Source organism: Macaca thibetana, chromosome 2 (genome assembly GCF_024542745.1).
Source record: "Macaca thibetana thibetana isolate TM-01 chromosome 2, ASM2454274v1, whole genome shotgun sequence".
NCBI classification, from domain to species: Eukaryota; Metazoa; Chordata; class Mammalia; order Primates; family Cercopithecidae; genus Macaca; species Macaca thibetana.
In genome coordinates, this window is record NC_065579.1 from 159,276,989 (window position 1) to 159,290,015 (window position 13,027).

Genomic DNA, 13,027 nt, shown 5'->3' on the forward strand with positions numbered 1-13,027 from the left:
TAACAACAACAACAACAACAAAAAGTATATCTACTTACACATATATTTTTCTCTCTAATTGCCCTTGTGACTTCCTCTTTAACCTATGGATTATTTAGAGATGTATTGTATACCTTCCAAAATATGTGTTGATTTTCTACATATCTTTCGGTTATGGATTTTTTTTTTTTTGCTTAATTCCATTATGGTCAGAGAATATACTCTGTATGATTTCAAATCTTTTAAATCTCTTTAAATTTTTTATAGCCAAGAATATGATATACCTTTATGAATGTTCCATGTGTATTTAAACAGTATATATATTCTTCTATTGTTGGGTGAAGCATTCTATAAATGTCAATTCATTTAAATTGGTTGATAGTGTTGTTCATGTCTTTTATATCTTTACTAATTTTATATCTCTTTGTTCTCTCAATTATTGAGAGAGTATTGAGTTCTCCAGCTATGATTGTGGATTTATATATTTCTGCTTCTATTTCTATCAATTTTGCTTCATGTAATTTGAAACTCTATTGTTTAGAGTTTATCAGGCATATATACATTTGGAATTGCTATGACTCCTTAGTTATTGAATTCCCTTTTCAGTTTGTAATGTGCATAGGTAGGTTTTGAGTTCCATCAAGGCCTCCTCACTCACAGAGATAATAAGCAATGCCAGATCCTGACTTTCACATTTTGGCTTCTATCAACAGATTGACTGTCTTTCCCAGGGAAATTTAAAAGCTGATTCAAACTGACCATTTATGTTTTTACTCAACCCTGGAGCAATATTGTGACAAGGTATTAGGTTGGTGCAAAAGTAACTGTGGTTTTTGCCAATAGTAAAGTCTATAAGAACACATCATCTACCCTATAAATGGCACCGTTTGAATGAAGGAAGGAGCAATTCACAGGGGAGGGACACTGAGAAGATAGTACATAGTTTTCCACCATACTCTCTGTTAAATTATAACATGCTGAAATAATTACAGTTATCATGTTAGTCATGTTTATCCTAAAAACAATCTAGCAAAATATTCAACATAGAAAGTTTGGCTGATTGCTTACAGCCAGCTTCTCTCTTTGCCCAATCCTGTTTCTTCTTTCTCTTCTCCAATAGATGTTAACCCTAAGAGTATTTTATTCTGTGTAATGTATACTTCCTGCACATTAATTTCCATCTCAGAGTCTGCTTCCCATTAACCTGACTTACAATTCAATCCCTTTCAAGAACCTAATAAAAGATATGGCTAGAAAAAATTACCATATAAACATTCAATTTTATATAAATTTAGGACATCCACCACACCCTTTTTCTCACGATGGATCATAAGAGGACAGTTTAGCTATCTCATTTTGTAAATAAAGTAAGTAATTCCCAGAGATACTTGTAATTTGCCTAACATCACACAATGACTCAATAGAACAACTAAGACTACATTCTATTCTCTAGTCACATACATTTTTCACCATCTTGAGAAGTTTGGGGCATTTGACTATTTCTAAATTTTTAATTATTCAAATTAACCAAATAATTGTGGAAAATATATCATGTTCCAGATATCATGCTTAATGTCCATCCTCGTTATTTCACTAAATTTCAGAGGAAACTTTTGAAGCTGACACAATACCATTTTGTAAATGGCAAAACTGAGGCTTACAGGTGTAACTTTTCGAGATAGTATAAGAGCCAAGATTTGGATTCAGTAGTCTTTTTATAGAACTGGTTCTCCTAACAGAATACCGTACACACACATGGAAATGTTTTGGGGTATAATACATTTTATTGATTTTGCCATATATCACAAATCTATACAACAGAATCTGAAAACTTGAACTCATTTCAAACGATTGGTTCATTAGTTCAACAAACAACACTTATCAAGTGCTTACTATGTACCAGGAGCTTCAACAATGACCAAAAAAGGCGTGGTCTCTGACTGTAAGAAATTTATAGTGGCTGGGCATGGTAGCTCACGCCTGTAAAATCAGCACTTTGGGAGGCTAAGGCGGGCAGATCACGAGGTCAGGAGATGTAGACCATCCTGGCTAACACGGTGAAACCCCATCTCAACTAAAAAATACAAAAATTAGCCAGGCGTGGTGGCGGGCATCTGTAGTCCCAGCTACTCAGGAGACTGAGGCAGGAGAATGGCGTGAACCAGGGAGGTGAAGCTTGCAGTGAGCCGAGATCGCACCACTGCACTCCAGCCTGGGCGACAGAGTGAGACTCTGCCTCAAAAAAATAAATAAATTTATAGTCTAGCAGGGATACAGACATTAAATTATTATAAGTGTAATTTAGTTTAATTCATGCCAAGTTTCATTTTTGTATCACATTATGATAAAGTATACAGTGTTTTAAAGACATTTAATAGGGCGACCTAAAATATAATCAGGAGGTTAGAGAAGACTTTCCTTAGGGAACAGCATTCAGGCTGAGAATTAAAGATGAATTCAGTGGATTGAGATAGGATAATACATTCAGTAGACAAAATAAGAATAACAGAGATAGGTCTATTTTTTAATGAAGAATAACCACATACCTGGGTTCTTAGTAGTTTTGACGACTCTTGCCTCCATCTATTCTGCCTTGAGTATGTTTTATCTTGTTTGTACTATGTTTTTTACTGTGTTTGCTCTCTCTTCTTCAGTTCTGTAATTATTCTCTTTGATGAATAAAAATGAAGTATTATTAGTAGTTCTCATTTTCTTTCTGGTATAAGCAACCATCTCTGTGGAATAATTTGAGGAAAACACTGAAAGCAGTCTATATAGTACTTCACCATCTAACTCTTCCTTCAGTGCCCTGCTCACCTCAACACACGCAGCTATAAAATACCTCTCACTCAGCCTCTTCATTCATTTAAGTACTTATTACTTTCCATGGTCCTTATTTGGAAAGGCAAATCCTTCTAGGTGTCATTACAAATAAAGCCCCAAAATCAGGCTGAATTATTTAATCACGTTTTCTGTTTTCCTTAGGACCCAGAAGAACAGGTGTCAGCAACCTGCCCACACATTTGAAACGCTGTGAATCCCTGACATGCTCAAGTCTCAGAACCCAGTTTCTATGATCTGCACATTTGTGTCCCCCTGAAATTCATAAGTTAAAACCTAACTCCTAAGTTGATGATATTAGGAGGTGGGGCCATTGGGAGGTGATTAGGATATGATGGCAGAGCCCTCAATGAATGGGATTAGTGCCCTTATAAAAGAGGTCCCAGAGTGCTAGCTAGTTCCTTCCACAATTTGAGGACATGTAGAAGGTGCCATCCATGAACCAGCATGGGGACCCTCACCTGAGTCAGCAGATGTCCTGATCTGAACTTCTCAGCCTCAGAACTGTGAGGAATAAATTTCTGTTATTTATAAGCCACCCAGTGTATGGTATTTTGTTATAGCTGCCAGAGCAGACTGAGATGCCCATTTTCCCCCTGTGTGGCTTCTATCTTTGGTACTTTGCAGTGTCACTCAGAAAGTTGCATAACAGTGTTCAAACTATTGATAGAGGCATTCTCTGCTCTCCTGGAAGAAGTCAGGCATTCCCACAGTCAGCCAAGTGACCTTCAGATCTGAGAAGGACAGCCACTCTTGGAGTCCCTTAACCCCATGCTCACCCCCTAGGCCCACCTAATAAGGGCCATTTGCATGATCCTGTGGTCTAAGTCTAATACATGACCTGAGAAACTAGGAAAAGAAAAGACATTGACAAGAATTAGGGAGAAAAACAATCCTGCTGGGATCTTATGATTTCCATAATCTTTATTTTCTTCAGCTGCAAGATAAGATAATTGGACAACATGGCCAGAAAGATCTCTTCCAGCTAGGGTGACCAATTTGTTCCAGTTTGCCTAAGATAGTCACAATTTTAAAATTGAAAGTGTCACATCCTGGAGAACTTCTCAGTCCCTAGCAACCCAGGATAGTTGGCCATCCAATTTTCCTCTCCAGTCCATGACAAAGTCCTAACTCATCATTTGATTGATATACACATATTTAGATTCATTGTTTGGTTTTAAAAGTAATAAGTTTCTACTTCATCATTCTTAATTTCAGCAGAAATATAAATAATTCTGTCTTATCTCTCACATGGGCTTTAGATTTTATATGTTGCACAATGTTGGTTAATTCAGGCAAATGAATGCTAAAAGGTAGAAAGTTGACATTTCTTTACTTTGTGAATGTTTTGCCTATGCCCCACTGTGTGTTTTGAGCCAGTGTGTGGCATGGCAGCTGTGTTGTGGCCTCAGAGGACAGTGACATGATGTCATCAGAGGTCTCCTGGAGAGCTGCCCTCACAGCATCATGTATGTGACAGAGAAAAACACTGCACAAGGTCTAAAACCAAGGGTCACAGTATCTGTAAACACTACACAAATTATCACTTGTTATTTGCTATTTATATTAATGTAATTATTTCTGTGATTGTTCCAAATTATTTCATTTTACAGTTTCTGTTTAGAAAGAAAGCAATGACTTCATCTTTACTACTATTCTGAAATCAGCCATAGTGACTACAATCCCTTGTTTTCTTCACAAAAGGAAGAAATCAGATGACCTTTGCTCTGACCTTTGACTTGCTATTTACAAAACCTAATTACAGGGTGGGCCAACTTCCCTTTATCATTCAGAGACATTTGGTAAAGCTCTACTCCTCAATTTTTTTTTAAATCGCTTAGAGGGCAATTTAGGGCTGTATACAGTATGATTAAATCTAGAAAGAAATAATTAATTTGGAATTTTGGCCATCAACATTGATTTTCTCAAAACCAATCAAGTATAACATGGAAGCTGTATAAGTCAGCAATTAAAATCAGTGTTTCACTAACAAAATGAAATCAGTTATCTGCTGGTCTGGTGGTTAGAGGTCATAGACATAGAGATACACAGTCTGAGACCTTCAGCATTAAACCTCTCTCAGTTTTCAGCACCACTCCCTCTACTACTGCGTCAGCAAGAAAAGGACTGCAGCAACTGTGTAGTACTTAAACTGTAAAGGTTACTTGGCTAATAAAGAGATGAATGGCCCCAAGATAGAGCACAGTCATACATCCCTGTAGTGCATGTAACTTATTTACCTTTCACATAATTGTTATGCTTATCAATGGAAGTTTAAAAAGTATAAAAATTCAGAAGAGAAAAAAAGCATTAGGTAGTCAAAACAAGGACGCAACCACTCAGCATTGCGCTTTCTCCCCAAGCTTCCCCTGGCAATCTTTTTCTCAGGCTAAGAGTAAAGGTCTGATTCCTTTTGTTCATTTCAGCCACCGCCCTTTAGCAATCTGAGTCTGAGCAAGACTGCCACGCCCAATCAAGGGACAAAGGCAGAAATAAGGGAAACTCCGGGCACAGAGACAGCCTGACTTCATTTATACCTGTGCAATATGTTGGGCTCAGTGACATGAAGGTGGAAATCAGTTGCTATCTCTATAAACAAACAATTAAAACAGGGGGCTTAAAATTTATATCTATGTTCTGAAACGCTGTCTGGTAAAAGTATTCTTTTCCTAGAAAGAAAGAGATGTGGCCAAAGTGGTCTCTGATTTTCAGAAAAAGGGTGAATGCTGCCCCCTTTTGACTGAGCGCAATATATACTGTGTATCCATAAACCTGAAACATAATGCAATGCACAGTGAGAATAAAGATGCTATTTCTGTAATGAGAAATCTGATTAAACATTGGAAAATGGGAAGTATAAAGGGGTTCAAAATTTATCTAGTAAAAGTCTCAAGGGGCCTTTTCTAGCTTCCTGGAAGATTGGTCATCCTTCATCCAGGCTTCTATATCATTTTAGTTGTGTCTCTTTTGTAGATTCTCAATTTTGTCTGGAATGATCACATAAGTTTACTGCACTTTTTCTCCCACTAGTGAGACTCCTTGAAAGACTGAGCTACATCTTTTTATTTTGCCTATGTAACTGTCACAGTACCTACGAAGACTTGTGCATAGTGGGTTCTCATAAATAAATGTTTATTAAATACAAATATCTAGATGAGGTCATCATAGTCTGTAGTTGTGAATAGTTATCTCTTTAAAAAGCTAATGAGTCTATCTGGGGTTTAAAGTCGACATTCACACAAATGGTGCCATACTTTAACCCAATAACTGCAAACTTTTATGCACACATCCCTGGCTTATTTATAAATTATATGCATCTATTACTGAACTTTTATATAAGTTAAAACATAAAAATTAAACAAGAAGAAAAAAACTTAGTCACACTATGTGAAGACATAACATTGAGTGAAAGCAACTAGGCACAAAAGAGAACATACTGTATGATTCCATTGACATAACACTCAAAAACAAGCAAAACTAATGCATAGGCATACCTCAGAAATATTGTGGGCTTAATTCCAAACCACCATAATAAATAAAATTTAAAAGATGAATATTGCAATAAAGCAATCACATGAATTTTTTTGTTTCCCAGTGCATATAAAAGTTCATATTTACACTGCCGGGCATGGTGGCTCACTCCTGTATTCCCAGAACTTTGGAAGGCCAAGGTGAGCAGATTGCTGGAGCCCAGGAATTCAAGACCAGACTGAGCAATATAACAAAACCCCGTCTCTATAAAAAATACAAAAATTAGCTGGGCATGGTGGTGTGCACCTGTGGTCCTCGCTACTCAGGAGGCTAAGGTAGGAGGATGGCATGAGCCTAGGAGGCAAAGGTTGCTGTGAGCCAAGATCATGCCACCACACTCCAGGGCTGGGTAGCAGAGTGAGACCCCATCTCAAAAAAACCAGTTTAGTTTACAATATGCTACAGCCTATTAAGTGTACAATGGAATTACATCTAAAAAACAATCTACATACTTTAACCAAAAAATGCCAGTGATCATCTGAGTTGTAATCTTTTTGCTGGTGGGGGATCTTGTCCTGATGTTAATGACTGCTGACTGATCAGGGTGGTGGTTGTTGAGGGTTGGGGTGGCTGTGGTAATTTCTTAAAATAAGACAACAGTGGTGGGAGTATAAATTAGTTCAAACATTGTGGAAGACAGTGTGGTGATTCCTCAAGGATCTAGAAATAGAAACACCATTTGACCCAGTGATCCCATTACTGGGTATATACCCAAAAGATTATAAATCATGCTACTATAAAGACACATGCACAGGTATGTTTATTGCAGCACTATTCACAATAGCAAAGACTTGGAACCAACCCAAATGTCCATCAATGATAGAATGATTAAGAAAATGTGGCACATACACAACATAGAATACTATGCAGCTATAAAAAAGGATGAATTCATGTCCTTTGCAGGGACATGGATGAAGCTGGAAACATCATTCTCAGCAAACCATCACATGGACAGAAAACCAAGCACCCCATGTTCTCACTCATAGGTGGGAATTGAACAATGAGAACACATGGACACAGGGCGAGGAACATCACACTGGGGCCTCTCATGGGGTGGGGGGCTGGGGGAAGGGCAGCATTAGGAGAAATACCTAATGTAAATGACAAGTTGATGGGTGCAGCAAACCAACATGGCACATGTGTACCTGTGTAACAAACCTGCATGTTGTGCACATGTACCCTAAAACTTAAAGTGTAATACAAAAAAAAAAAAAGACAACAATGACATTTGCCACACTGATTAACTCTTCCTTTCACAAAAGATTTCTCTACAGCATGAGATAAGGTTTCATAGCATTTGACCCACAGTAGAACTTCTTTGAAAATTGGAGTTAATCCTTTAAAACCCTACCACTTGTTGATTGATTAAGTTGATGTAATATTCTAAGTCTTCTATTGTCATTTCAACAATGTTCACAGCATCATCACCAGGAGTAGATTTTATCTCAGGAAACCACTTTCTCTATTCATCCATAAGAAGCACTTGCTCATACATTCAAGTTTGATCATGAGATTACAGCAAATCTGGCTGAAATATCTTCAGGTTCTACTTTTAATTCTATTTTTTCTTGCTGTTTCTGCCACATCTGCAGCTACTTCCTCCACTGAAGTCTTGAGCTCCTCAAAGTCATCCATGAGGACAGGAATCAACTTCTTCCAAACTCCTGTTAATGTTGATATTTTGACCTCTTCCCATGAATCATGAAGGTTCTTAATGACATCTAGAATGGTAAATCCTTTCCAGAAGGTTTTCAGTGTAGTTCACCCATATTCATCAATAGAATCACTATCTGTGGTAGTGATATCCTTAAAACTGTGTTTCTTAGGTAATTAAGACTTGAAAGTCAAAATCACTATTTTACCCATGGGCTGCAGAAAGCATGCTGTTTTAGCCAGCATTAAAAGAACATTAATCTCCTTCTACATCTCCATCAGGGCTCTTGGGTCTGAGTTAGGTGCCTTGTCAGTTAACAGTAATATTTTAAAAGAATTTCTTTTTCCTGAACAGTAGGCTTCAATGGTATGCTTAAGATACTCAGTAAACCATGGTATAAACAGATGTGCCATCATCCAGGCTTTGTTGTTCCATTTGTAGAGCACAGACATAGTAGATCTGGCATAATTACTAAGGGTCTTAGGATTTTCAGAACAATAAATGAACAGTGACTTCAACTTAAAGTCATCAGTTGCATTAGCCTCTAACCAGAGAGTCAGCCTGTTCTTTGAAGCTTTGAAGTCAGGCATTAATTTCTCCTCTCTAGTTATGAAATCCTAGATGGCTCATCCACTATAAGTCTGTTTCATCTACACTGAAAATCTGTTGTTTAGTGTGGCCACCATCATCAATTATCTTAGCTAGATATTCTGGATAACATGCTGTAGCTTCTTTATCAGCACTTTCTGTTTCACCTTGTACTTTTACATTATGGGGACAGCTTCTTTCCTTAAACTTCATGAACCAACTCCTACTAGTTTCAAACTTTTTTTCTGCAGCTTCTTCACCTCTCTCAACCTTCAGAGAATTGAATCCAGGGCCTTGCTCTAGATTATGCTTTGGCTTACAGGAATGTTATGGCTGGTTTGATCTTTGATACAGACCACTCAAACTTTCTCCATATCAGCAATAAGGCTGTTTCACTCTTTTCTTTCTTTTTTTTTAATCATTTGTATGTTCACTGGTGTAGCACTTTTAATTCCTTCAAATAATTTTCTTTGCATGCACATCTTTGTTGACTGTTTGGCTCAAGAGGCCTACCGTTGGGTCTGTCTCAACTTTCAACATGACTCCCTCATTAAGTCTAATCATCTCTAGCATTTGATTGAAAATCAGAGTTGTACAACTCTTCCTTCCTTTTTTAAATTTTTTTGGTTGGACACTTAGAGGCCATTGTAGACACTGTAGGGTTATTACTGATTTAATTTCAACATTGTTGTGTATCAGGGAATGGGAAGGTTCGAAGACAGGGAGAGAGACAAGAATGACCTGTTGGTGGAGCAGTCAGAACACACACAATATTTATTAATTAACTTGACGTCTGATATGGGCATGGTTTGTGGTGCCTCAAAACAATTACAATAGTGTTAGTTTGGTGCAAAAGTAATTGGGGTCTTTGCCATTAAAAGTAATGGTGAAACCGTTACTACTTTTGCTCCAACCTAGTAATATCAAAGATCACTGATCACAGATCACCATAATAGATATAATAATGGAAAAGTTTGAAATATTGCCAGAATTACCAAAGTGTGACATAGAGACACAAAGTGAGCACAGCACATGTTGTTAGATAAATGGTTCCAATAGACTTGCTCTATGTAGGGTTGCCACAAACCTTCAATTGGTAAAAAACACATTATCTGTGATGTGTGATAAAGTGAAGTGTGATAAAACAAGGTATGCCTGTGTAGAGTTAGGAGTCAGGACAGTGATTAACTTTGAGAATATTGATTAGAAAGAAGAACAAGCATGACTTCTATAATGCTACTAAGGTTTTATTTCTTGATATTGATGTTGGCTGCACAGGTATGTTCAGTTTGTGAAAACTTATTAAGCTATACACTTATGTGCACTTGTCTGTATACATTATACTTCTTTAAAAATGTGGGCCAGGCGCGGTGGCTCACACCTGTAATCCTAGCACTTGGAAGCTGAGGCCTCAGGCGATCACCTGAGGTCAGGAATCCGAGACCAATCTGAGACCAATCTGGCCAACATCGTGAAACCCCACCTCTACTAAAAATAGAAAAATTAGCCAGGCATGGTGGTATGAGCCCGTAGTCCCAGCTACTCGAGAGGCTGAGGCACGAGAATTGCTTGAACCCAGGAGGTTGAGGTTGCAGTGAGCCGAGATGGCACCACTGCCCTCCAACCTGGGTGACAGAACAAGGCTCTGTTTCCAAAAAAAGAAAAAATTACACAATTTTTTTTTTCAGTGTAGGGGACAAAGAACAGGCAACCTAGAAGACTGAACTGCATATTTCCTGGGGTGCAAGCTTCCCATTTTAGATACCTCTGCTTTAATTAACAAAGCTAACCAAACTCAGCTTCTGGTCAGACAGGAAGACACCTTCAATACGTGAAAATGTTCTAGCAGGAATGCCTTACATCAGTTCCCAGTTGCTATAGCAACTACAGGGCACCTATTCTTCTTGAAAAGAAGTATGTTCCTCTTTCTGCCCCTCTCAGGTCCCTAATACATTAATGCTTACTTTGGAAAGTGATTTCATGCATGTGAACCTAACTTTTGGGATAAAAGAGAGCACTTTCACAATGATGAACTTAATGTTTGCGTCCCTCAGCCTCAGATGTCTTATCTGTAGAATGGCCTTGTAAAGTCTTGTGAGGAAGATTTGCCACATTAAAATTTGATAAAGACAGGGTCTGACAACTGTTGATCTTTAAGAAATTTCAATTCTTAGAGAAAATGTCCTGCTCTCAGAGTCAGAAGATCCACATTTTAGCCCAGATTCAGCCAGTAACTATGGTGAAAACTTAAGAATGTCACTAAATATTTTTGCGTCTTCATTACCGCAACTGTAAAATGACCAGGTGGCTTTCAAGTTACAAAGGTATGCACTTAGATGTAAATAAAGACAAAAAGAACAATACAAAACTCTGCCAGCTGGTGAGTAAAGGTTCAATTTATCCCAGCTGCATGATTAGAATTTTATGACTTGCTGGACACTTGCTTCCTTGGCTTTTCACTTTATTACAACAATTTCCTGTAATAGTATAATTTCCTGTTTTGTTCCTTGCCTTCCTTTTACCTTGCTTTACCACATTGTGTTGTGGGACCATGAAGTTTTTTTTAAAAAAAGGACTCGAAGGAGACTCTAAGTCCTTTGTGGCCTGTTAGCTCTGCTAACAGGACATATCCTCTGACACACTGAATGAAAATTATGGGAGTAAGAGCAAACAAAAATGGGTTGGCCTGTGTTGAAAGGTGCAGCATGGAGAGGATATTTTAGAAAAAAGGACGTCAGTTATTACATTTGCAGAAGCAAAGTAGAACAATACAAACCAATTGCTATTAAAAAATGAAGTGGAGATGATGCTATTTAAGAAAAATCTGGAATAGTTTAAGCAGAAAAAGGCTAGTCAGAACAGCAGGAGATTAGACCTTAAATATAAATCTCCCTTTAGAGAATACTTAAGACTTCAAAGCGAGGAGGAACACTGTTAGAGATAGATGGGCACAACTCCAAAAAAATATATTGATGCCTATACTTAAATATTTAGTAATAATGCATATACGAAAAGACTTACATAAAAGGTATTGGAAGATATATAAAGATTCTATGCACTTTTCAAGACTCTGGGATGATTGAATAGAACTAAAGAAACAAAAGACTATGAAATTGTTGATATGCAGCCTTTCATACTTATCTCATTAATATTATTGAGACAAGAGCTGAGATTAGACTATGTTATAGACAGAGTGATGGATGAATATAATTGCAAAGAAGAAATATGAGACAGAGAAGAAAATGGGAAATTAGAGTTAGCTTTCAAAGACAATAAAAGTAACAAAGAGAAGCAGCCCAAGATAAGTGTCCTTGTGGAGAATAGGTAACAAAAAAGCAGTTATCTTCATCTGGGGAAGGCCGAAAGGTCAATGCAAATGTTAGAACTGTCCACAGAAAAAATCAGGGGTGGGATGAGCTGGCCCAATTCACAGTCTTAGAGTTGTTGTTTTAAGCTTATTTTGGATAATCCACCATATGAATACTACCCAATTCAGATGCAGAAGTTGCTTTAACAAATGATAAAGATTATTGTCAGAGAAATTAACTTTGTCATGTAAAGCAAGGATTTTGGGGCTGGTGAGAAAAGCTTATGAACTCTTAAAGCTGTATACTCCACCAAAGTACACATGTGAGACACTGGCACGGGGTTTCTGAATGTCCTGAATGCAATAGAACTATTAGATGAAATAGTTCCCAGATCCACGCTTCTCAAACTGTATTGGAAATATGAATCAGCTTGGGGTTTTTTCTTAAATGCAGATTCTGATTTACTACGTCCAAGAGCCCGAGATTCTGCATTTGTAAGAAGCTCTTAGGTGACACCCATACCCAGGTAATGCCTATATCCGGATGATAACACACTTTTTGTATCAAAGTAAACATGCACATTTTAAAAGGGAAAAGAAACATAAACAGCATGAAACATATACCAAATCATCATTAATTTTAGTTAGAGATTGAATTGTTCATTTAATTAAAAAAAAATAACTAAATATAATTCCAGACCTCCAGAATTTCACCATCTACTTGAAGACACATTACATTGTAGCTGTCCACATGACTGAGCACTACAATAGACATATGATTATGGTGCTCTGGAGCACAGAGACAGGGTGAGCCAGCAATATAGGGGAAGAAAAAAGAAATAGCACAGAGGCCAGGCAAATAGTTTAGTATTGCTTAAGTGCAGAATTTATTTAGAAGAGGCAAGAAGATGAGGTTGGAGAGGTAGATAGAGGCCACTAAAGTTCTGGTTCTCTATCCTAGAGGCATTTGAACATTATCTTATCAGCAATGTTAAGCCATTGAAGTGAACAAAGATGACATAATTGGATTTGTGCGTATAAACAGCCATTCTTACTTATGGGGTGTAGGGTACGAGCTATGAGTGTGGTTGGGCCCAGAGATGGGTAAAGTATTTTACTAGTCCCAT